At 49.1% G+C, this 19,177-nt stretch overlaps 25 non-coding genes across 25 annotated transcripts; all 25 read left to right on the forward strand.

The window, feature by feature from the left end:
- Nucleotides 1-133: 133 nt before the first annotated feature.
- Nucleotides 134-204, forward strand: trnag-gcc (transfer RNA glycine (anticodon GCC)). Its single transcript has one exon. It is a non-coding gene; the product is annotated as a tRNA-Gly (tRNA).
- A 286-nt stretch (nucleotides 205-490) lies between these two features.
- On the forward strand, nucleotides 491-561 carry trnag-ccc (transfer RNA glycine (anticodon CCC)). Its single transcript has one exon. It is a non-coding gene; the product is annotated as a tRNA-Gly (tRNA).
- A 2,098-nt stretch (nucleotides 562-2,659) lies between these two features.
- trnag-gcc (transfer RNA glycine (anticodon GCC)) lies at nucleotides 2,660-2,730 on the forward strand. Its single transcript has one exon. It is a non-coding gene; the product is annotated as a tRNA-Gly (tRNA).
- A 289-nt stretch (nucleotides 2,731-3,019) lies between these two features.
- Nucleotides 3,020-3,090, forward strand: trnag-gcc (transfer RNA glycine (anticodon GCC)). Its single transcript has one exon. It is a non-coding gene; the product is annotated as a tRNA-Gly (tRNA).
- A 651-nt stretch (nucleotides 3,091-3,741) lies between these two features.
- trnag-gcc (transfer RNA glycine (anticodon GCC)) lies at nucleotides 3,742-3,812 on the forward strand. Its single transcript has one exon. It is a non-coding gene; the product is annotated as a tRNA-Gly (tRNA).
- Nucleotides 3,813-4,460: 648 nt separating this feature from the next.
- trnag-gcc (transfer RNA glycine (anticodon GCC)) lies at nucleotides 4,461-4,531 on the forward strand. The gene has a single exon. It is a non-coding gene; the product is annotated as a tRNA-Gly (tRNA).
- A 286-nt stretch (nucleotides 4,532-4,817) lies between these two features.
- On the forward strand, nucleotides 4,818-4,888 carry trnag-ccc (transfer RNA glycine (anticodon CCC)). Its single transcript has one exon. It is a non-coding gene; the product is annotated as a tRNA-Gly (tRNA).
- Nucleotides 4,889-5,177: 289 nt separating this feature from the next.
- trnag-gcc (transfer RNA glycine (anticodon GCC)) lies at nucleotides 5,178-5,248 on the forward strand. The gene has a single exon. It is a non-coding gene; the product is annotated as a tRNA-Gly (tRNA).
- Nucleotides 5,249-7,336: 2,088 nt separating this feature from the next.
- Nucleotides 7,337-7,407, forward strand: trnag-gcc (transfer RNA glycine (anticodon GCC)). The gene has a single exon. It is a non-coding gene; the product is annotated as a tRNA-Gly (tRNA).
- A 648-nt stretch (nucleotides 7,408-8,055) lies between these two features.
- trnag-gcc (transfer RNA glycine (anticodon GCC)) lies at nucleotides 8,056-8,126 on the forward strand. Its single transcript has one exon. It is a non-coding gene; the product is annotated as a tRNA-Gly (tRNA).
- A 286-nt stretch (nucleotides 8,127-8,412) lies between these two features.
- On the forward strand, nucleotides 8,413-8,483 carry trnag-ccc (transfer RNA glycine (anticodon CCC)). Its single transcript has one exon. It is a non-coding gene; the product is annotated as a tRNA-Gly (tRNA).
- A 289-nt stretch (nucleotides 8,484-8,772) lies between these two features.
- trnag-gcc (transfer RNA glycine (anticodon GCC)) lies at nucleotides 8,773-8,843 on the forward strand. The gene has a single exon. It is a non-coding gene; the product is annotated as a tRNA-Gly (tRNA).
- Nucleotides 8,844-10,227: 1,384 nt separating this feature from the next.
- On the forward strand, nucleotides 10,228-10,298 carry trnag-gcc (transfer RNA glycine (anticodon GCC)). The gene has a single exon. It is a non-coding gene; the product is annotated as a tRNA-Gly (tRNA).
- A 283-nt stretch (nucleotides 10,299-10,581) lies between these two features.
- On the forward strand, nucleotides 10,582-10,652 carry trnag-gcc (transfer RNA glycine (anticodon GCC)). The gene has a single exon. It is a non-coding gene; the product is annotated as a tRNA-Gly (tRNA).
- Nucleotides 10,653-10,941: 289 nt separating this feature from the next.
- trnag-gcc (transfer RNA glycine (anticodon GCC)) lies at nucleotides 10,942-11,012 on the forward strand. The gene has a single exon. It is a non-coding gene; the product is annotated as a tRNA-Gly (tRNA).
- Nucleotides 11,013-11,663: 651 nt separating this feature from the next.
- Nucleotides 11,664-11,734, forward strand: trnag-gcc (transfer RNA glycine (anticodon GCC)). Its single transcript has one exon. It is a non-coding gene; the product is annotated as a tRNA-Gly (tRNA).
- Nucleotides 11,735-12,382: 648 nt separating this feature from the next.
- Nucleotides 12,383-12,453, forward strand: trnag-gcc (transfer RNA glycine (anticodon GCC)). Its single transcript has one exon. It is a non-coding gene; the product is annotated as a tRNA-Gly (tRNA).
- Nucleotides 12,454-12,739: 286 nt separating this feature from the next.
- trnag-ccc (transfer RNA glycine (anticodon CCC)) lies at nucleotides 12,740-12,810 on the forward strand. Its single transcript has one exon. It is a non-coding gene; the product is annotated as a tRNA-Gly (tRNA).
- A 289-nt stretch (nucleotides 12,811-13,099) lies between these two features.
- Nucleotides 13,100-13,170, forward strand: trnag-gcc (transfer RNA glycine (anticodon GCC)). The gene has a single exon. It is a non-coding gene; the product is annotated as a tRNA-Gly (tRNA).
- Nucleotides 13,171-14,554: 1,384 nt separating this feature from the next.
- Nucleotides 14,555-14,625, forward strand: trnag-gcc (transfer RNA glycine (anticodon GCC)). The gene has a single exon. It is a non-coding gene; the product is annotated as a tRNA-Gly (tRNA).
- Nucleotides 14,626-14,908: 283 nt separating this feature from the next.
- trnag-gcc (transfer RNA glycine (anticodon GCC)) lies at nucleotides 14,909-14,979 on the forward strand. The gene has a single exon. It is a non-coding gene; the product is annotated as a tRNA-Gly (tRNA).
- A 289-nt stretch (nucleotides 14,980-15,268) lies between these two features.
- On the forward strand, nucleotides 15,269-15,339 carry trnag-gcc (transfer RNA glycine (anticodon GCC)). The gene has a single exon. It is a non-coding gene; the product is annotated as a tRNA-Gly (tRNA).
- Nucleotides 15,340-16,351: 1,012 nt separating this feature from the next.
- trnag-gcc (transfer RNA glycine (anticodon GCC)) lies at nucleotides 16,352-16,422 on the forward strand. The gene has a single exon. It is a non-coding gene; the product is annotated as a tRNA-Gly (tRNA).
- A 286-nt stretch (nucleotides 16,423-16,708) lies between these two features.
- Nucleotides 16,709-16,779, forward strand: trnag-ccc (transfer RNA glycine (anticodon CCC)). Its single transcript has one exon. It is a non-coding gene; the product is annotated as a tRNA-Gly (tRNA).
- Nucleotides 16,780-17,068: 289 nt separating this feature from the next.
- Nucleotides 17,069-17,139, forward strand: trnag-gcc (transfer RNA glycine (anticodon GCC)). Its single transcript has one exon. It is a non-coding gene; the product is annotated as a tRNA-Gly (tRNA).
- Nucleotides 17,140-19,177: the final 2,038 nt, after the last annotated feature.

Consider the following 19,177-nt stretch of genomic DNA (forward strand, 5'->3'; position numbering starts at 1 on the left):
ACAGGTGATAACGCAGGAGTGCGGCTCATGAATACCAGGGTCGCCTCCTTCTCAAGGAGAAGCTCCACTGTTTTTTTGCAGGGACAGGCTTCTGCCTGTGTCCACATAATTACACAAGAGCACAAAAAAATAGGCATTGGTGGTTCAGTGGTAGAATTCTCGCCTGCCACGCGGGAGGCCCGGGTTCGATTCCCGGCCAATGCACATTGATCTCTTGCTTCATTCTATTATACTGGGTTTGTTCTGACCCTTTCCTGTGTTGTGATATTTTGTGACCGAGTTCATGAGATTAGGGGCAGGCAACCGTGGTCTTCGAGAGCCACACGCTTGTCTGCTTTAAGTATCTCCCTCCTCCAACACAGTTGACACGGAGGACTGCGGCTCATGAACACCAGGGTCGCCTCGTTCTTCTCAAGGAGGAGCTCCAGTTTTTTGTGCAGACAGGCTTCTGCCTGGGTCCACATAATTACACAAGAGAGCTAAAATATAGGCATTGGTGGTTCAGTGGTAGAATTCTCACCTCCCACGTGGGAGGCCCGGGTTTGATTCCCGGCCAATGCATGTTCGCCTCTTACTTCATTCTATGTTACTGGGTTTGTTCTGACGCTCTTCTGTGTCTTGATATATAGCGACAGAGTTCATGAATGAGAGGCAAGCAACTGTGATCCTCGAGAGCCACACCCTTGTCTGCTTTCAGTATCTCACTCCCCCAACACAGGTGATAACACAGGAGTGCGGCTCATGAATACCAGGGTCGCCTCCTTCTTCTCAAGGAGAAGCTCCACTGTTTTCTTGCAGGGACAGGCTCCTGCCTGTGTCCACATAATTACACAAGAGCAAAAAAGTATAGGCATTGGTGGTTCAGTGGTAGAATTCTCGCCTGCCATGAGGGAGACCTGGGCTTGATTCCCAGCCAATGCACTTTCACCTCTTACTTCATTCTGTGTTACTGGGTTTGTTCTGACACTCTTCTGTGTTTTGATATATCGCGACCGATTTCATGAGAATAGAGGCAGGCAACCGTGTCCTCGAGAGCCACACACTTGTCTGCTTTAAGTATCTCCCTCCCCCAACACAGTTGACACGCAGGACTGCGGCTAATGAATACCAGGGTCGACTCCTCCTCCTTCTTCTCAAGGAGGAGCTCCACTGGGTTTTTTTTTTTTTTTTTTTTTTGCAGGGACAGGTTTCTGCCCATGTCCACATAATTACACAAGAGAACAAGAACATAGGCATTGGTCTTTCAGTGGTAGAATTCTCGCTTACCCCGCGGGAGACCTGTGTTTGATTCCCGGCCAATGCACATCGACCTCTTACTTCATTCTGTTTTACTGGGTTTGTTCTGTCACTCTTCTGTGTTTTGATATATAGCGACAGAGTTCATGAGAATATAGGCAGGCAACCGTGGTCCTCGATAGCCACACGCTTGTCTGCTTTAATTATCTCCCTCCTCCAACACAGTTGACACGTAGGACTGCGGCTCATGAATACCAGGGTCGCCTCGTTCTTCTCAAGGAGGAGCTCCAGTTTTGTGCGCAGGGACAGGCTTCTGCCTGTGTCCACATAATTACACAAGAACACAAAAATATAGGCATTGGTGGTTCATTGGTAGAATTCTCGTCTGCCACGCGGGATACCTGGGTTTGATTCCCGGCCATTGACCTCTTACTTCATTCTATGTTACTGGGTTTGTTCTGAGACTCTTCTATCTTTTGATATATCGTGACCGAATTCATGAGAATAGAGGCAGGCAACCGTGGTCCCCGAGAGCCACATGCTTGTCTGCTTAAAGTATCTCCCTCCTCCAACACAGTTGACACGCAGGACTGCGGCTCATGAATACCAGGGTCGCCTCCTTGTTCTCAAGGAGGAGCTCCCCTGTTTTTTTTCAGGGACAGGCTTCTGCCTGTGTCCACATAATTAGACAAGAGCAGAAAAATATTGGCATTGGTGTTTCAGTGGTCGAATTCTCGCCTGCCACGCGGGAGACCTGGGTTCGATTCCCGGCCAATGCACATCGACCTCTTACTTCATTCTGTGTTACTGGGTTTGTTCTGACACTCTTCTGTGTTTTGATATATAGCGACCGAGTTCATGAGAATAGAGGCAGGCAACCGTGGTCCTCGAGTGCCACACCCTTGTCGACTTTCAGTATCTCACTCCCTCAACACAGGTGACACGCAGGACTGCGGCTCATGAATACCAGGGTCGCCTCGTTCTTCTCAAGGAGAAGCTCCACTGTTTTTTTTGCAGGGACAGGCTTCTGCCATTGTCCACATAATTACACAAGAGAATGAAAATATAGGCATTGGTGGTTCAGTGGTAGAATTCTCGCCTGCCACGCGGGAGACCTGGGTTAGCTTCCCGGCCAATGCACATTGATCTCTTGCTTCATTCTATGATACTGGGTTTGTTCTGACCCTTTCCTGTGTTGTGATATTTTGTGACCGAGTTCATGAGATTAGGGGCAGGCAACCGTGGTCCTCGAGAGCCACACGCTTGTCTGCTTTAAGTATCTCCCTCCTCCAACACAGTTGACACGGAGGACTGCGGCTCATGAATACCAGGGTCGCCTCGTTCTTCTCAAGGAGCTCCAGTTTTTTGTGCAGACAGGCTTCTGCCTGGGTCCACATAATTACACAAGAGAGCAAAAATATAGGCATTGGTGGTTCAGTGGTAGAATTCTCACCTGCCACGTGGGAGGCCCGGGTTCGATTCCCGGCCAATGCATGTTCGCCTCTTACTTCATTCTATGTTACTGGGTTTGTTCTGACGCTCTTCTGTGTCTTGATATATAGCGACAGAGTTCATGAATGAGAGGCAAGCAACTGTGATACTTGAGAGCCACACCCTTGTCTGCTTTCAGTATCTCACTCCCCCAACACAGGTGATAACGCAGGAGTGCGGCTCATGAATACCAGGGTCGCCTCCTTCTTCTCAAGGAGAAGCTCCACTGTTTTTTTGCAGGGACAGGCTTCTGCCTGTGTCCACATAATTACACAAGAGCACAAAAATATAGGTATTGGTGGTTCAGTGGTAGAATTCTCGCCTGCCACGCGGGAGGCCCGGGTTCGATTCCCGGCCAATGCACATTGATCTCTTACTGCATTCTATGATACTGGGTTTGTTCTGACATTTTTCTGTGTTGTGATATTTTGTGACCGAGTTCATGAGATTAGAGGCAGGCAACCGTGGTACTCGAGAGCCACACGCTTGTCTGCTTTAAGTATCTCCCTCCTCCAACACAGTTGACACGGAGGACTGCGGCTAATGAATACCAGGGTCGCCTCGTCCTTCTCAAGGAGGAGCTCCAGTTTTGTGCGCAGGGACAGGCTTCAACCTGTGTCCACATAATTACACAAGAGCACAAAAATATAGGCATTGCTGGTTCAGTGGTAGAATTTTCGCCTGCCACGCGGGAGACCTGGGCTTGATTCCCAGCCAATGCACTTTCACCTCTCACTTCATTCTGTGTTACTGGGTTTGTTCTGACACTCTTCTGTGTTTTGATATATCGCGACCGATTTCATGAGAATAGAGGCAGGCAACTGTGATCCTCGAGAGCCACACCCTTGTCTGCTTTCAGTATCTCACTCCCCCAACACACAGGTGATAACGCAGGAGTGCGGCTCATGAATACCAGGGTCGCCTCCTTCTTCTCAAGGAGAAGCTCCACTGTTTTTTTGCAGGGACAGGCTTCTGCCTGTGTCCACATAATTACACAAGAGCACAAAAATATAGGCATTGGTGGTTCAGTGGTAGAATTCTCGCCTGCCACGCGGGAGGCCCGGGTTCGATTCCCGGCCAATGCACATTGATCTCTTACTGCATTCTATGATACTGGGTTTGTTCTGACACTTTTCTGTGTTGTGATATTTTGTGACCGAGTTCATGAGATTAGAGGCAGGCAACCGTGGTACTCGAGAGCCACACGCTTGTCTGCTTTAAGTATCTCCCTCCTCCAACACAGTTGACACGGAGGACTGCGGCTTATGAATACCAGGGTCGCCTCGTTCTTCTCAAGGAGGAGCTCCAGTTTTGTGCGCAGGGACAGGCTTCAACCTGTGTCCACATAATTACACAAGAGCACAAAAATATAGGCATTGGTGGTTCAGTGGTAGAATTTTCGCCTGCCACGCGGGAGACCTGGGCTTGATTCCCAGCCAATGCACTTTCACCTCTCACTTCATTCTGTGTTACTGGGTTTGTTCTGACATTCTTCTGTGTTTTGATATATCGCGACCGATTTCATGAGAATAGAGGCAGGCAACTGTGATCCTCGAGAGCCACACCCTTGTCTGCTTTCAGTATCTCACTCCCCCAACACACAGGTGATAACGCAGGAGTGCGGCTCATGAATACCAGGGTCGCCTTCTTCTCAAGGAGAAGCTCCACTGTTTTTTTGCAGGGACAGGCTTCTGCCTGTGTCCACATAATTACACAAGAGCACAAAAAAATAGGCATTGGTGGTTCAGTGGTAGAATTCTCGCCTGCCACGCGGGAGGCCCGGGTTCGATTCCCGGCCAATGCACATTGATCTCTTGCTTCATTCTATTATACTGGGTTTGTTCTGACCCTTTCCTGTGTTGTGATATTTTGTGACCGAGTTCATGAGATTAGGGGCAGGCAACCGTGGTCCTCGAGAGCCACACGCTTGTCTGCTTTAAGTATCTCCCTCCTCCAACACAGTTGACACGGAGGACTGCGGCTCATGAACACCAGGGTCGCCTCGTTCTTCTCAAGGAGGAGCTCCAGTTTTTTGTGCAGACAGGCTTCTGCCTGGGTCCACATAATTACACAAGAGAGCTAAAATATAGGCATTGGTGGTTCAGTGGTAGAATTCTCACCTCCCACGTGGGAGGCCCGGGTTTGATTCCCGGCCAATGCATGTTCGCCTCTTACTTCATTCTATGTTACTGGGTTTGTTCTGACGCTCTTCTGTGTCTTGATATATAGCGACAGAGTTCATGAATGAGAGGCAAGCAACTGTGATCCTCGAGAGCCACACCCTTGTCTGCTTTCAGTATCTCACTCCCCCAACACAGGTGATAACACAGGAGTGCGGCTCATGAATACCAGGGTCGCCTCCTTCTTCTCAAGGAGAAGCTCCACTGTTTTCTTGCAGGGACAGGCTCCTGCCTGTGTCCACATAATTACACAAGAGCAAAAAAGTATAGGCATTGGTGGTTCAGTGGTAGAATTCTCGCCTGCCACGCGGGAGACCTGGGCTTGATTCCCAGCCAATGCACTTTCACCTCTTACTTCATTCTGTGTTACTGGGTTTGTTCTGACACTCTTCTGTGTTTTGATATATCGCGACCGATTTCATGAGAATAGAGGCAGGCAACCGTGTCCTCGAGAGCCACACACTTGTCTGCTTTAAGTATCTCCCTCCCCCAACACAGTTGACACGCAGGACTGCGGCTAATGAATACCAGGGTCGACTCCTCCTCCTTCTTCTCAAGGAGGAGCTCCACTGGGTTTTTTTTTTTTTTTTTTTTTTGCAGGGACAGGTTTCTGCCCATGTCCACATAATTACACAAGAGAACAAGAACATAGGCATTGGTCTTTCAGTGGTAGAATTCTCGCTTACCCCGCGGGAGACCTGTGTTTGATTCCCGGCCAATGCACATCGACCTCTTACTTCATTCTGTTTTACTGGGTTTGTTCTGTCACTCTTCTGTGTTTTGATATATAGCGACAGAGTTCATGAGAATATAGGCAGGCAACCGTGGTCCTCGATAGCCACACGCTTGTCTGCTTTAATTATCTCCCTCCTCCAACACAGTTGACACGTAGGACTGCGGCTCATGAATACCAGGGTCGCCTCGTTCTTCTCAAGGAGGAGCTCCAGTTTTGTGCGCAGGGACAGGCTTCTGCCTGTGTCCACATAATTACACAAGAACACAAAAATATAGGCATTGGTGGTTCATTGGTAGAATTCTCGTCTGCCACGCGGGATACCTGGGTTTGATTCCCGGCCATTGACCTCTTACTTCATTCTATGTTACTGGGTTTGTTCTGAGACTCTTCTATCTTTTGATATATCGTGACCGAATTCATGAGAATAGAGGCAGGCAACCGTGGTCCCCGAGAGCCACATGCTTGTCTGCTTAAAGTATCTCCCTCCTCCAACACAGTTGACACGCAGGACTGCGGCTCATGAATACCAGGGTCGCCTCCTTGTTCTCAAGGAGGAGCTCCCCTGTTTTTTTTCAAGGACAGGCTTCTGCCTGTGTCCACATAATTAGACAAGAGCAGAAAAATATAGGCATTGGTGTTTCAGTGGTCGAATTCTCGCCTGCCACGCGGGAGACCTGGGTTCGATTCCCGGCCAATGCACATCGACCTCTTACTTCATTCTGTGTTACTGGGTTTGTTCTGACACTCTTCTGTGTTTTGATATATAGCGACCGAGTTCATGAGAATAGAGGCAGGCAACCGTGGTCCTCGAGTGCCACACCCTTGTCGACTTTCAGTATCTCACTCCCTCAACACAGGTGACACGCAGGACTGCGGCTCATGAATACCAGGGTCGCCTCGTTCTTAAGGAGGAGCTCCAGTTTTGTGCGCAGGGACAGGCTTCAACCTGTGTCCACATAATTACACACGAGAACAAGAAAATAGGCATTGGTGGTTCAGTGGTACAATTCTTGCTTGCCACGCGGGAGACCTGGGTTCGATTCCTGGCCAATGCACTTTCACCTCTTATTTCGTTCTGGGTTTGTTCTGCCACTCTTCTGTGTTTTGATATATAGCGACCGAGTTCATGAGAATAGAGGCAGGCAACCGTGGTCCTCGAGAGCCACACCCTTGTCTACTTTCAGTATCTCACTCCCTCAACACAGGTGACACGCAGGACTGCGGCTCATGAATACCAGGGTCGCCTCGTTCTTAAGGAGGAGCTCCAGTTTTGTGCGCAGGGACAGGCTTCAACCTGTGTCCACATAATTACACAAGAGCACAAAAATATAGGCATTGGTGGTTCAGTGGTAGAATTTTCGCCTGCCACGCGGGAGACCTGGGCTTGATTCCCAGCCAATGCACTTTCACCTCTCACTTCATTCTGTGTTACTGGGTTTGTTCTGACACTCTTCTGTGTTTTGATATATCGCGACCGATTTCATGAGAATAGAGGCAGGCAACTGTGATCCTCGAGAGCCACACCCTTGTCTGCTTTCAGTATCTCACTCCCCCAACACAGGTGATAACGCAGGAGTGCGGCTCATGAATACCAGGGTCGCCTCCTTCTTCTCAAGGAGAAGCTCCACTGTTTTTTTGCAGGGACAGGCTTCTGCCTGTGTCCACATAATTACACAAGAGCACAAAAATATAGGCATTGGTGGTTCAGTGGTAGAATTCTCGCCTGCCACGCGGGAGGCCCGGGTTCGATTCCCGGCCAATGCACATTGATCTCTTACTGCATTCTATGATACTGGGTTTGTTCTGACACTTTTCTGTGTTGTGATATTTTGTGACCGAGTTCATGAGATTAGAGGCAGGCAACCGTGGTACTCGAGAGCCACACGCTTGTCTGCTTTAAGTATCTCCCTCCTCCAACACAGTTGACACGGAGGACTGCGGCTTATGAATACCAGGGTCGCCTCGTTCTTCTCAAGGAGGAGCTCCAGTTTTGTGCGCAGGGACAGGCTTCAACCTGTGTCCACATAATTACACAAGAGCACAAAAATATAGGCATTGGTGGTTCAGTGGTAGAATTTTCGCCTGCCACGCGGGAGACCTGGGCTTGATTCCCAGCCAATGCACTTTCACCTCTCACTTCATTCTGTGTTACTGGGTTTGTTCTGACATTCTTCTGTGTTTTGATATATCGCGACCGATTTCATGAGAATAGAGGCAGGCAACTGTGATCCTCGAGAGCCACACCCTTGTCTGCTTTCAGTATCTCACTCCCCCAACACACAGGTGATAACGCAGGAGTGCGGCTCATGAATACCAGGGTCGCCTTCTTCTCAAGGAGAAGCTCCACTGTTTTTTTGCAGGGACAGGCTTCTGCCTGTGTCCACATAATTACACAAGAGCACAAAAAAATAGGCATTGGTGGTTCAGTGGTAGAATTCTCTCCTGCCACGCGGGAGGCCCGGGTTCGATTCCCGGCCAATGCACATTGATCTCTTGCTTCATTCTATTATACTGGGTTTGTTCTGACCCTTTCCTGTGTTGTGATATTTTGTGACCGAGTTCATGAGATTAGGGGCAGGCAACCGTGGTCCTCGAGAGCCACACGCTTGTCTGCTTTAAGTATCTCCCTCCTCCAACACAGTTGACACGGAGGACTGCGGCTCATGAACACCAGGGTCGCCTCGTTCTTCTCAAGGAGGAGCTCCAGTTTTTTGTGCAGACAGGCTTCTGCCTGGGTCCACATAATTACACAAGAGAGCTAAAATATAGGCATTGGTGGTTCAGTGGTAGAATTCTCACCTCCCACGTGGGAGGCCCGGGTTTGATTCCCGGCCAATGCATGTTCGCCTCTTACTTCATTCTATGTTACTGGGTTTGTTCTGACGCTCTTCTGTGTCTTGATATATAGCGACAGAGTTCATGAATGAGAGGCAAGCAACTGTGATCCTCGAGAGCCACACCCTTGTCTGCTTTCAGTATCTCACTCCCCCAACACAGGTGATAACACAGGAGTGCGGCTCATGAATACCAGGGTCGCCTCCTTCTTCTCAAGGAGAAGCTCCACTGTTTTCTTGCAGGGACAGGCTCCTGCCTGTGTCCACATAATTACACAAGAGCAAAAAAGTATAGGCATTGGTGGTTCAGTGGTAGAATTCTCGCCTGCCACGCGGGAGACCTGGGCTTGATTCCCAGCCAATGCACTTTCACCTCTTACTTCATTCTGTGTTACTGGGTTTGTTCTGACACTCTTCTGTGTTTTGATATATCGCGACCGATTTCATGAGAATAGAGGCAGGCAACCGTGTCCTCGAGAGCCACACACTTGTCTGCTTTAAGTATCTCCCTCCCCCAACACAGTTGACACGCAGGACTGCGGCTAATGAATACCAGGGTCGACTCCTCCTCCTTCTTCTCAAGGAGGAGCTCCACTGGGTTTTTTTTTTTTTTTTTTTTTTGCAGGGACAGGTTTCTGCCCATGTCCACATAATTACACAAGAGAACAAGAACATAGGCATTGGTCTTTCAGTGGTAGAATTCTCGCTTACCCCGCGGGAGACCTGTGTTTGATTCCCGGCCAATGCACATCGACCTCTTACTTCATTCTGTTTTACTGGGTTTGTTCTGTCACTCTTCTGTGTTTTGATATATAGCGACAGAGTTCATGAGAATATAGGCAGGCAACCGTGGTCCTCGATAGCCACACGCTTGTCTGCTTTAATTATCTCCCTCCTCCAACACAGTTGACACGTAGGACTGCGGCTCATGAATACCAGGGTCGCCTCGTTCTTCTCAAGGAGGAGCTCCAGTTTTGTGCGCAGGGACAGGCTTCTGCCTGTGTCCACATAATTACACAAGAACACAAAAATATAGGCATTGGTGGTTCATTGGTAGAATTCTCGTCTGCCACGCGGGATACCTGGGTTTGATTCCCGGCCATTGACCTCTTACTTCATTCTATGTTACTGGGTTTGTTCTGAGACTCTTCTATCTTTTGATATATCGTGACCGAATTCATGAGAATAGAGGCAGGCAACCGTGGTCCCCGAGAGCCACATGCTTGTCTGCTTAAAGTATCTCCCTCCTCCAACACAGTTGACACGCAGGACTGCGGCTCATGAATACCAGGGTCGCCTCCTTGTTCTCAAGGAGGAGCTCCCCTGTTTTTTTTCAGGGACAGGCTTCTGCCTGTGTCCACATAATTAGACAAGAGCAGAAAAATATTGGCATTGGTGTTTCAGTGGTCGAATTCTCGCCTGCCACGCGGGAGACCTGGGTTCGATTCCCGGCCAATGCACATCGACCTCTTACTTCATTCTGTGTTACTGGGTTTGTTCTGACACTCTTCTGTGTTTTGATATATAGCGACCGAGTTCATGAGAATAGAGGCAGGCAACCGTGGTCCTCGAGTGCCACACCCTTGTCGACTTTCAGTATCTCACTCCCTCAACACAGGTGACACGCAGGACTGCGGCTCATGAATACCAGGGTCGCCTCGTTCTTCTCAAGGAGAAGCTCCACTGTTTTTTTTGCAGGGACAGGCTTCTGCCATTGTCCACATAATTACACAAGAGAATGAAAATATAGGCATTGGTGGTTCAGTGGTAGAATTCTCGCCTGCCACGCGGGAGACCTGGGTTAGATTCCCGGCCAATGCACATTGATCTCTTGCTTCATTCTATGATACTGGGTTTGTTCTGACCCTTTCCTGTGTTGTGATATTTTGTGACCGAGTTCATGAGATTAGGGGCAGGCAACCGTGGTCCTCGAGAGCCACACGCTTGTCTGCTTTAAGTATCTCCCTCCTCCAACACAGTTGACACGGAGGACTGCGGCTCATGAATACCAGGGTCGCCTCGTTCTTCTCAAGGAGCTCCAGTTTTTTGTGCAGACAGGCTTCTGCCTGGGTCCACATAATTACACAAGAGAGCAAAAATATAGGCATTGGTGGTTCAGTGGTAGAATTCTCACCTGCCACGTGGGAGGCCCGGGTTCGATTCCCGGCCAATGCATGTTCGCCTCTTACTTCATTCTATGTTACTGGGTTTGTTCTGACGCTCTTCTGTGTCTTGATATATAGCGACAGAGTTCATGAATGAGAGGCAAGCAACTGTGATACTTGAGAGCCACACCCTTGTCTGCTTTCAGTATCTCACTCCCCCAACACAGGTGATAACGCAGGAGTGCGGCTCATGAATACCAGGGTCGCCTCCTTCTTCTCAAGGAGAAGCTCCACTGTTTTTTTGCAGGGACAGGCTTCTGCCTGTGTCCACATAATTACACAAGAGCACAAAAATATAGGTATTGGTGGTTCAGTGGTAGAATTCTCGCCTGCCACGCGGGAGGCCCGGGTTCGATTCCCGGCCAATGCACATTGATCTCTTACTGCATTCTATGATACTGGGTTTGTTCTGACATTTTTCTGTGTTGTGATATTTTGTGACCGAGTTCATGAGATTAGAGGCAGGCAACCGTGGTACTCGAGAGCCACACGCTTGTCTGCTTTAAGTATCTCCCTCCTCCAACACAGTTGACACGGAGGACTGCGGCTAATGAATACCAGGGTCGCCTCGTCCTTCTCAAGGAGGAGCTCCAGTTTTGTGCGCAGGGACAGGCTTCAACCTGTGTCCACATAATTACACAAGAGCACAAAAATATAGGCATTGGTGGTTCAGTGGTAGAATTTTCGCCTGCCATGCGGGAGACCTGGGCTTGATTCCCAGCCAATGCACTTTCACCTCTCACTTCATTCTGTGTTACTGGGTTTGTTCTGACACTCTTCTGTGTTTTGATATATCGCGACCGATTTCATGAGAATAGAGGCAGGCAACTGTGATCCTCGAGAGCCACACCCTTGTCTGCTTTCAGTATCTCACTCCCCCAACACACAGGTGATAACGCAGGAGTGCGGCTCATGAATACCAGGGTCGCCTCCTTCTTCTCAAGGAGAAGCTCCACTGTTTTTTTGCAGGGACAGGCTTCTGCCTGTGTCCACATAATTACACAAGAGCACAAAAATATAGGCATTGGTGGTTCAGTGGTAGAATTCTCGCCTGCCACGCGGGAGGCCCGGGTTCGATTCCCGGCCAATGCACATTGATCTCTTACTGCATTCTATGATACTGGGTTTGTTCTGACACTTTTCTGTGTTGTGATATTTTGTGACCGAGTTCATGAGATTAGAGGCAGGCAACCGTGGTACTCGAGAGCCACACGCTTGTCTGCTTTAAGTATCTCCCTCCTCCAACACAGTTGACACGGAGGACTGCGGCTTATGAATACCAGGGTCGCCTCGTTCTTCTCAAGGAGGAGCTCCAGTTTTGTGCGCAGGGACAGGCTTCAACCTGTGTCCACATAATTACACAAGAGCACAAAAATATAGGCATTGGTGGTTCAGTGGTAGAATTTTCGCCTGCCACGCGGGAGACCTGGGCTTGATTCCCAGCCAATGCACTTTCACCTCTCACTTCATTCTGTGTTACTGGGTTTGTTCTGACATTCTTCTGTTTTTTGATATATCGCGACCGATTTCATGAGAATAGAGGCAGGCAACTGTGATCCTCGAGAGCCACACCCTTGTCTGCTTTCAGTATCTCACTCCCCCAACACACAGGTGATAACGCAGGAGTGCGGCTCATGAATACCAGGGTCGCCTTCTTCTCAAGGAGAAGCTCCACTGTTTTTTTGCAGGGACAGGCTTCTGCCTGTGTCCACATAATTACACAAGAGCACAAAAAAATAGGCATTGGTGGTTCAGTGGTAGAATTCTCGCCTGCCACGCGGGAGGCCCGGGTTCGATTCCCGGCCAATGCACATTGATCTCTTGCTTCATTCTATTATACTGGGTTTGTTCTGACCCTTTCCTGTGTTGTGATATTTTGTGACCGAGTTCATGAGATTAGGGGCAGGCAACCGTGGTCCTCGAGAGCCACACGCTTGTCTGCTTTAAGTATCTCCCTCCTCCAACACAGTTGACACGGAGGACTGCGGCTCATGAACACCAGGGTCGCCTCGTTCTTCTCAAGGAGGAGCTCCAGTTTTTTGTGCAGACAGGCTTCTGCCTGGGTCCACATAATTACACAAGAGAGCTAAAATATAGGCATTGGTGGTTCAGTGGTAGAATTCTCACCTCCCACGTGGGAGGCCCGGGTTTGATTCCCGGCCAATGCATGTTCGCCTCTTACTTCATTCTATGTTACTGGGTTTGTTCTGACGCTCTTCTGTGTCTTGATATATAGCGACAGAGTTCATGAATGAGAGGCAAGCAACTGTGATCCTCGAGAGCCACACCCTTGTCTGCTTTCAGTATCTCACTCCCCCAACACAGGTGATAACACAGGAGTGCGGCTCATGAATACCAGGGTCGCCTCCTTCTTCTCAAGGAGAAGCTCCACTGTTTTCTTGCAGGGACAGGCTCCTGCCTGTGTCCACATAATTACACAAGAGCAAAAAAGTATAGGCATTGGTGGTTCAGTGGTAGAATTCTCGCCTGCCACGCGGGAGACCTGGGCTTGATTCCCAGCCAATGCACTTTCACCTCTTACTTCATTCTGTGTTACTGGGTTTGTTCTGACACTCTTCTGTGTTTTGATATATCGCGACCGATTTCATGAGAATAGAGGCAGGCAACCGTGTCCTCGAGAGCCACACACTTGTCTGCTTTAAGTATCTCCCTCCCCCAACACAGTTGACACGCAGGACTGCGGCTAATGAATACCAGGGTCGACTCCTCCTCCTTCTTCTCAAGGAGGAGCTCCACTGGGTTTTTTTTTTTTTTTTTTTTTTGCAGGGACAGGTTTCTGCCCATGTCCACATAATTACACAAGAGAACAAGAACATAGGCATTGGTCTTTCAGTGGTAGAATTCTCGCTTACCCCGCGGGAGACCTGTGTTTGATTCCCGGCCAATGCACATCGACCTCTTACTTCATTCTGTTTTACTGGGTTTGTTCTGTCACTCTTCTGTGTTTTGATATATAGCGACAGAGTTCATGAGAATATAGGCAGGCAACCGTGGTCCTCGATAGCCACACGCTTGTCTGCTTTAATTATCTCCCTCCTCCAACACAGTTGACACGTAGGACTGCGGCTCATGAATACCAGGGTCGCCTCGTTCTTCTCAAGGAGGAGCTCCAGTTTTGTGCGCAGGGACAGGCTTCTGCCTGTGTCCACATAATTACACAAGAACACAAAAATATAGGCATTGGTGGTTCATTGGTAGAATTCTCGTCTGCCACGCGGGATACCTGGGTTTGATTCCCGGCCATTGACCTCTTACTTCATTCTATGTTACTGGGTTTGTTCTGAGACTCTTCTATCTTTTGATATATCGTGACCGAATTCATGAGAATAGAGGCAGGCAACCGTGGTCCCCGAGAGCCACATGCTTGTCTGCTTAAAGTATCTCCCTCCTCCAACACAGTTGACACGCAGGACTGCGGCTCATGAATACCAGGGTCGCCTCCTTGTTCTCAAGGAGGAGCTCCCCTGTTTTTTTTCAGGGACAGGCTTCTGCCTGTGTCCACATAATTAGACAAGAGCAGAAAAATATAGGCATTGGTGTTTCAGTGGTCGAATTCTCGCCTGCCACGCGGGAGACCTGGGTTCGATTCCCGGCCAATGCACATCGACCTCTTACTTCATTCTGTGTTACTGGGTTTGTTCTGACACTCTTCTGTGTTTTGATATATAGCGACCGAGTTCATGAGAATAGAGGCAGGCAACCGTGGTCCTCGAGTGCCACACCCTTGTCGACTTTCAGTATCTCACTCCCTCAACACAGGTGACACGCAGGACTGCGGCTCATGAATACCAGGGTCGCCTCGTTCTTCTCAAGGAGAAGCTCCACTGTTTTTTTTGCAGGGACAGGCTTCTGCCATTGTCCACATAATTACACAAGAGAATGAAAATATAGGCATTGGTGGTTCAGTGGTAGAATTCTCGCCTGCCACGCGGGAGACCTGGGTTAGATTCCCGGCCAATGCACATTGATCTCTTGCTTCATTCTATGATACTGGGTTTGTTCTGACCCTTTCCTGTGTTGTGATATTTTGTGACCGAGTTCATGAGATTAGGGGCAGGCAACCGTGGTCCTCGAGAGCCACACGCTTGTCTGCTTTAAGTATCTCCCTCCTCCAACACAGTTGACACGGAGGACTGCGGCTCATGAATACCAGGGTCGACTCGTTCTTCTCAAGGAGCTCCAGTTTTTTGTGCAGACAGGCTTCTGCCTGGGTCCACATAATTACACAAGAGAGCAAAAATATAGGCATTGGTGGTTCAGTGGTAGAATTCTCACCTGCCACGTGGGAGGCCCGGGTTCGATTCCCGGCCAATGCATGTTCGCCTCTTACTTCATTCTATGTTACTGGGTTTGTTCTGACGCTCTTCTGTGTCTTGATATATAGCGACAGAGTTCATGAATGAGAGGCAAGCAACTGTGATACTTGAGAGCCACACCCTTGTCTGCTTTCAGTATCTCACTCCCCCAACACAGGTGATAACGCAGGAGTGCGGCTCATGAATACCAGGGTCGCCTCCTTCTTCTCAAGGAGAAGCTCCACTGTTTTTTTGCAGGGACAGGCTTCTGCCTGTGTCCACATAATTACACAAGAGCACAAAAATTTAGGTATTGGTGGTTCAGTGGTAGAATTCTCGCCTGCCACGCGGGAGGCCCGGGTTCGATTCCCGGCCAATGCACATTGATCTCTTACTGCATTCTATGATACTGGGTTTGTTCTGACATTTTTCTGTGTTGTGATATTTTGTGACCGAGTTCATGAGATTAGAGGCAGGCAACCGTGGTACTCGAGAGCCACACGCTTGTCTGCTTTAAGTATCTCCCTCCTCCAACACAGTTGACACGGAGGACTGCGGCTAATGAATACCAGGGTCGCCTCGTCCTTCTCAAGGAGGAGCTCCAGTTTTGTGCGCAGGGACAGGCTTCAACCTGTGTCCACATAATTACACAAGAGCACAAAAATATAGGCATTGGTGGTTCAGTGGTAGAATTTTCGCCTGCCACGCGGGAGACCTGGGCTTGATTCCCAGCCAATGCACTTTCACCTCTCACTTCATTCTGTGTTACTGGGTTTGTTCTGACACTCTTCTGTGTTTTGATATATCGCGACCGATTTCATGAGAATAGAGGCAGGCAACTGTGATCCTCGAGAGCCACACCCTTGTCTGCTTTCAGTATCTCACTCCCCCAACACAGGTGATAACGCAGGAGTGCGGCTCATGAATACCAGGGTCGCCTCCTTCTTCTCAAGGAGAAGCTCCACTGTTTTTTTGCAGGGACAGGCTTCTGCCTGTGTCCACATAATTACACAAGAGCACAAAAATATAGGCATTGGTGGTTCAGTGGTAGAATTTTCGCCTGCCACGCGGGAGACCTGGGCTTGATTCCCAGCCAATGCACTTTCACCTCTCACTTCATTCTGTGTTACTGGGTTTGTTCTGACATTCTTCTGTGTTTTGATATATCGCGACCGATTTCATGAGAATAGAGGCAGGCAACTGTGATCCTCGAGAGCCACACCCTTGTCTGCTTTCAGTATCTCACTCCCCCAACACACAGGTGATAACGCAGGAGTGCGGCTCATGAATACCAGGGTCGCCTCCTTCTTCTCAAGGAGAAGCTCCACTGTTTTTTTGCAGGGACAGGCTTCTGCCTGTGTCCACATAATTACACAAGAGCACAAAAAAATAGGCATTGGTGGTTCAGTGGTAGAATTCTCGCCTGCCACGCGGGAGGCCCGGGTTCGATTCCCGGCCAATGCACATTGATCTCTTGCTTCATTCTATTATACTGGGTTTGTTCTGACCCTTTCCTGTGTTGTGATATTTTGTGACCGAGTTCATGAGATTAGGGGCAGGCAACCGTGGTCCTCGAGAGCCACACGCTTGTCTGCTTTAAGTATCTCCCTCCTCCAACACAGTTGACACGGAGGACTGCGGCTCATGAACACCAGGGTCGCCTCGTTCTTCTCAAGGAGGAGCTCCAGTTTTTTGTGCAGACAGGCTTCTGCCTGGGTCCACATAATTACACAAGAGAGCTAAAATATAGGCATTGGTGGTTCAGTGGTAGAATTCTCACCTCCCACGTGGGAGGCCCGGGTTTGATTCCCGGCCAATGCATGTTCGCCTCTTACTTCATTCTATGTTACTGGGTTTGTTCTGACGCTCTTCTGTGTCTTGATATATAGCGACAGAGTTCATGAATGAGAGGCAAGCAACTGTGATCCTCGAGAGCCACACCCTTGTCTGCTTTCAGTATCTCACTCCCCCAACACAGGTGATAACGCAGGAGTGCGGCTCATGAATACCAGGGTCGCCTCCTTCTTCTCAAGGAGAAGCTCCACTGTTTTCTTGCAGGGACAGGCTCCTGCCTGTGTCCACATAATTACACAAGAGCAAAAAAGTATAGGCATTGGTGGTTCAGTGGTAGAATTCTCACCTGCCACGCGGGAGGCCCGGGTTCGATTCCCGGCCAATGCACATTGATCTCTTACTGCATTCTATGATACTGGGTTTGTTCTGACACTTTTCTGTGTTGTGATATTTTGTGACCGAGTTCATGATATTTGAGGCAGGCAACCGTGGTACTCGAGAGCCACACGCTTGTCTGCTTTAAGTATCTCCCTCCTCCAACACAGTTGACACGGAGGACTGCGGCTAATGAATACCAGGGTCGCCTCGTTCTTAAGGAGGAGCTCCAGTTTTGTGCGCAGGGACAGGCTTCAACCTGTGTCCACATAATTACACAAGAGCACAAAAATATAGGCATTGGTGGTTCAGTGGTAGAATTTTCGCCTGCCACGCGGGAGACCTGGGCTTGATTCCCAGCCAATGCACTTTCACCTCTCACTTCATTCTGTGTTACTGGGTTTGTTCTGACACTCTTCTGTGTTATGATATATCGCGACCGATTTCATGAGAATAGAGGCAGGCAACTGTGATCCTCGAGAGCCACACCCTTGTCTGCTTTCAGTATCTCACTCCCCCAACACAGGTGATAACGCAGGAGTGCGGCTAATGAATACCAGGGTCGACTCCTCCTCCTTCTTCTCAAGGAGGAGCTCCACTGGTTTTTTTTTTTTTTTTTTTTTTTTTTTTGCAGGGACAGGTTTCTGCCCATGTCCACATAATTACACAAGAGAACAAGAACATAGGCATTGGTGTTTCAGTGGTAGAATTCTCGCTTACCCCGCGGGAGACCTGGGTTTGATTCCCGGCCAATGCACATCGACCTCTTACTTCATTCTGTTTTACTGGGTTTGTTCTGTCACTCTTCTGTGTTTTGATATATAGCGACAGAGTTCATGAGAATATAGGCAGGCAACCGTGGTCCTCGATAGCCACACGCTTGTCTGCTTTAATTATCTCCCTCCTCCAACACAGTTGACACGTAGGACTGCGGCTCATGAATACCAGGGTCGCCTCGTTCTTCTCAAGGAGGAGCTCCAGTTTTGTGCGCAGGGACAGGCTTCTGCCTGTGTCCACATAATTACACAAGAACACAAAAATATAGGCATTGGTGGTTCATTGGTAGAATTCTCGTCTGCCACGCGGGATACCTGGGTTTGATTCCCGGCCATTGACCTCTTACTTCATTCTATGTTACTGGGTTTGTTCTGAGACTCTTCTATCTTTTGATATATCGTGACCGAATTCATGAGAATAGAGGCAGGCAACCGTGGTCCCCGAGAGCCACATGCTTGTCTGCTTAAAGTATCTCCCTCCTCCAACACAGTTGACACGCAGGACTGCGGCTCATGAATACCAGGGTCGCCTCCTTGTTCTCAAGGAGGAGCTCCCCTGTTTTTTTTTCAGGGACAGGCTTCTGCCTGTGTCCACATAATTAGACAAGAGCAGAAAAATTTAGGCATTGGTGTTTCAGTGGTAGAATTCTTGCCTGCCACGCGGGAGACCTGGGTTCGATTCCCGGCCAATGCATGTTCGCCTCTTTCTTCATTCTATGTTACTGGGTTTGTTCTGAAGCTCTTCTGTGTCTTGATATATAGCGACAGAGTTCATGAATGAGAGGCAAGCAACTGTGATCCTCGAGAGCCACACCCTTGTCTGCTTTCAGTATCTCACTCCCCCAACACAGGTGATAACGCAGGAGTGCGGCTCATGAATACCAGGGTCGCCTCGTTCTTCTCAAGGAGGAGCTCCAGTTTTTTGTGCAGGGACAGGCTTCTGCCTATGTCCACATAATTACACACGAGAACAAGAACATAGGCATTGGGGGTTCAGTGGTACAATTCTCGCTTGCCACGCGGGAGACCTGGGTTCGATTCCTGGCCAATGCACTTTCACCTCTTACTTCGTTCTGGGTTTGTTCTGCCACTCTTCTGTGTTTTGATATATAGCGACCGAGTTCATGAGAATAGAGGCAGGCAACCGTGGTCCTCGAGAGCCACACCCTTGTCTACTTTCAGTATCTCACTCCCTCAACACAGGTGACACGCAGGACTGCGGCTCATGAATACCAGGGTCGCCTCATTCTTCTCAAGTAGGAGCTCCACTGTTT

This window comes from Festucalex cinctus, chromosome 10 (genome assembly GCF_051991245.1).
Source record: "Festucalex cinctus isolate MCC-2025b chromosome 10, RoL_Fcin_1.0, whole genome shotgun sequence".
NCBI classification, from domain to species: domain Eukaryota; kingdom Metazoa; phylum Chordata; class Actinopteri; order Syngnathiformes; family Syngnathidae; genus Festucalex; species Festucalex cinctus.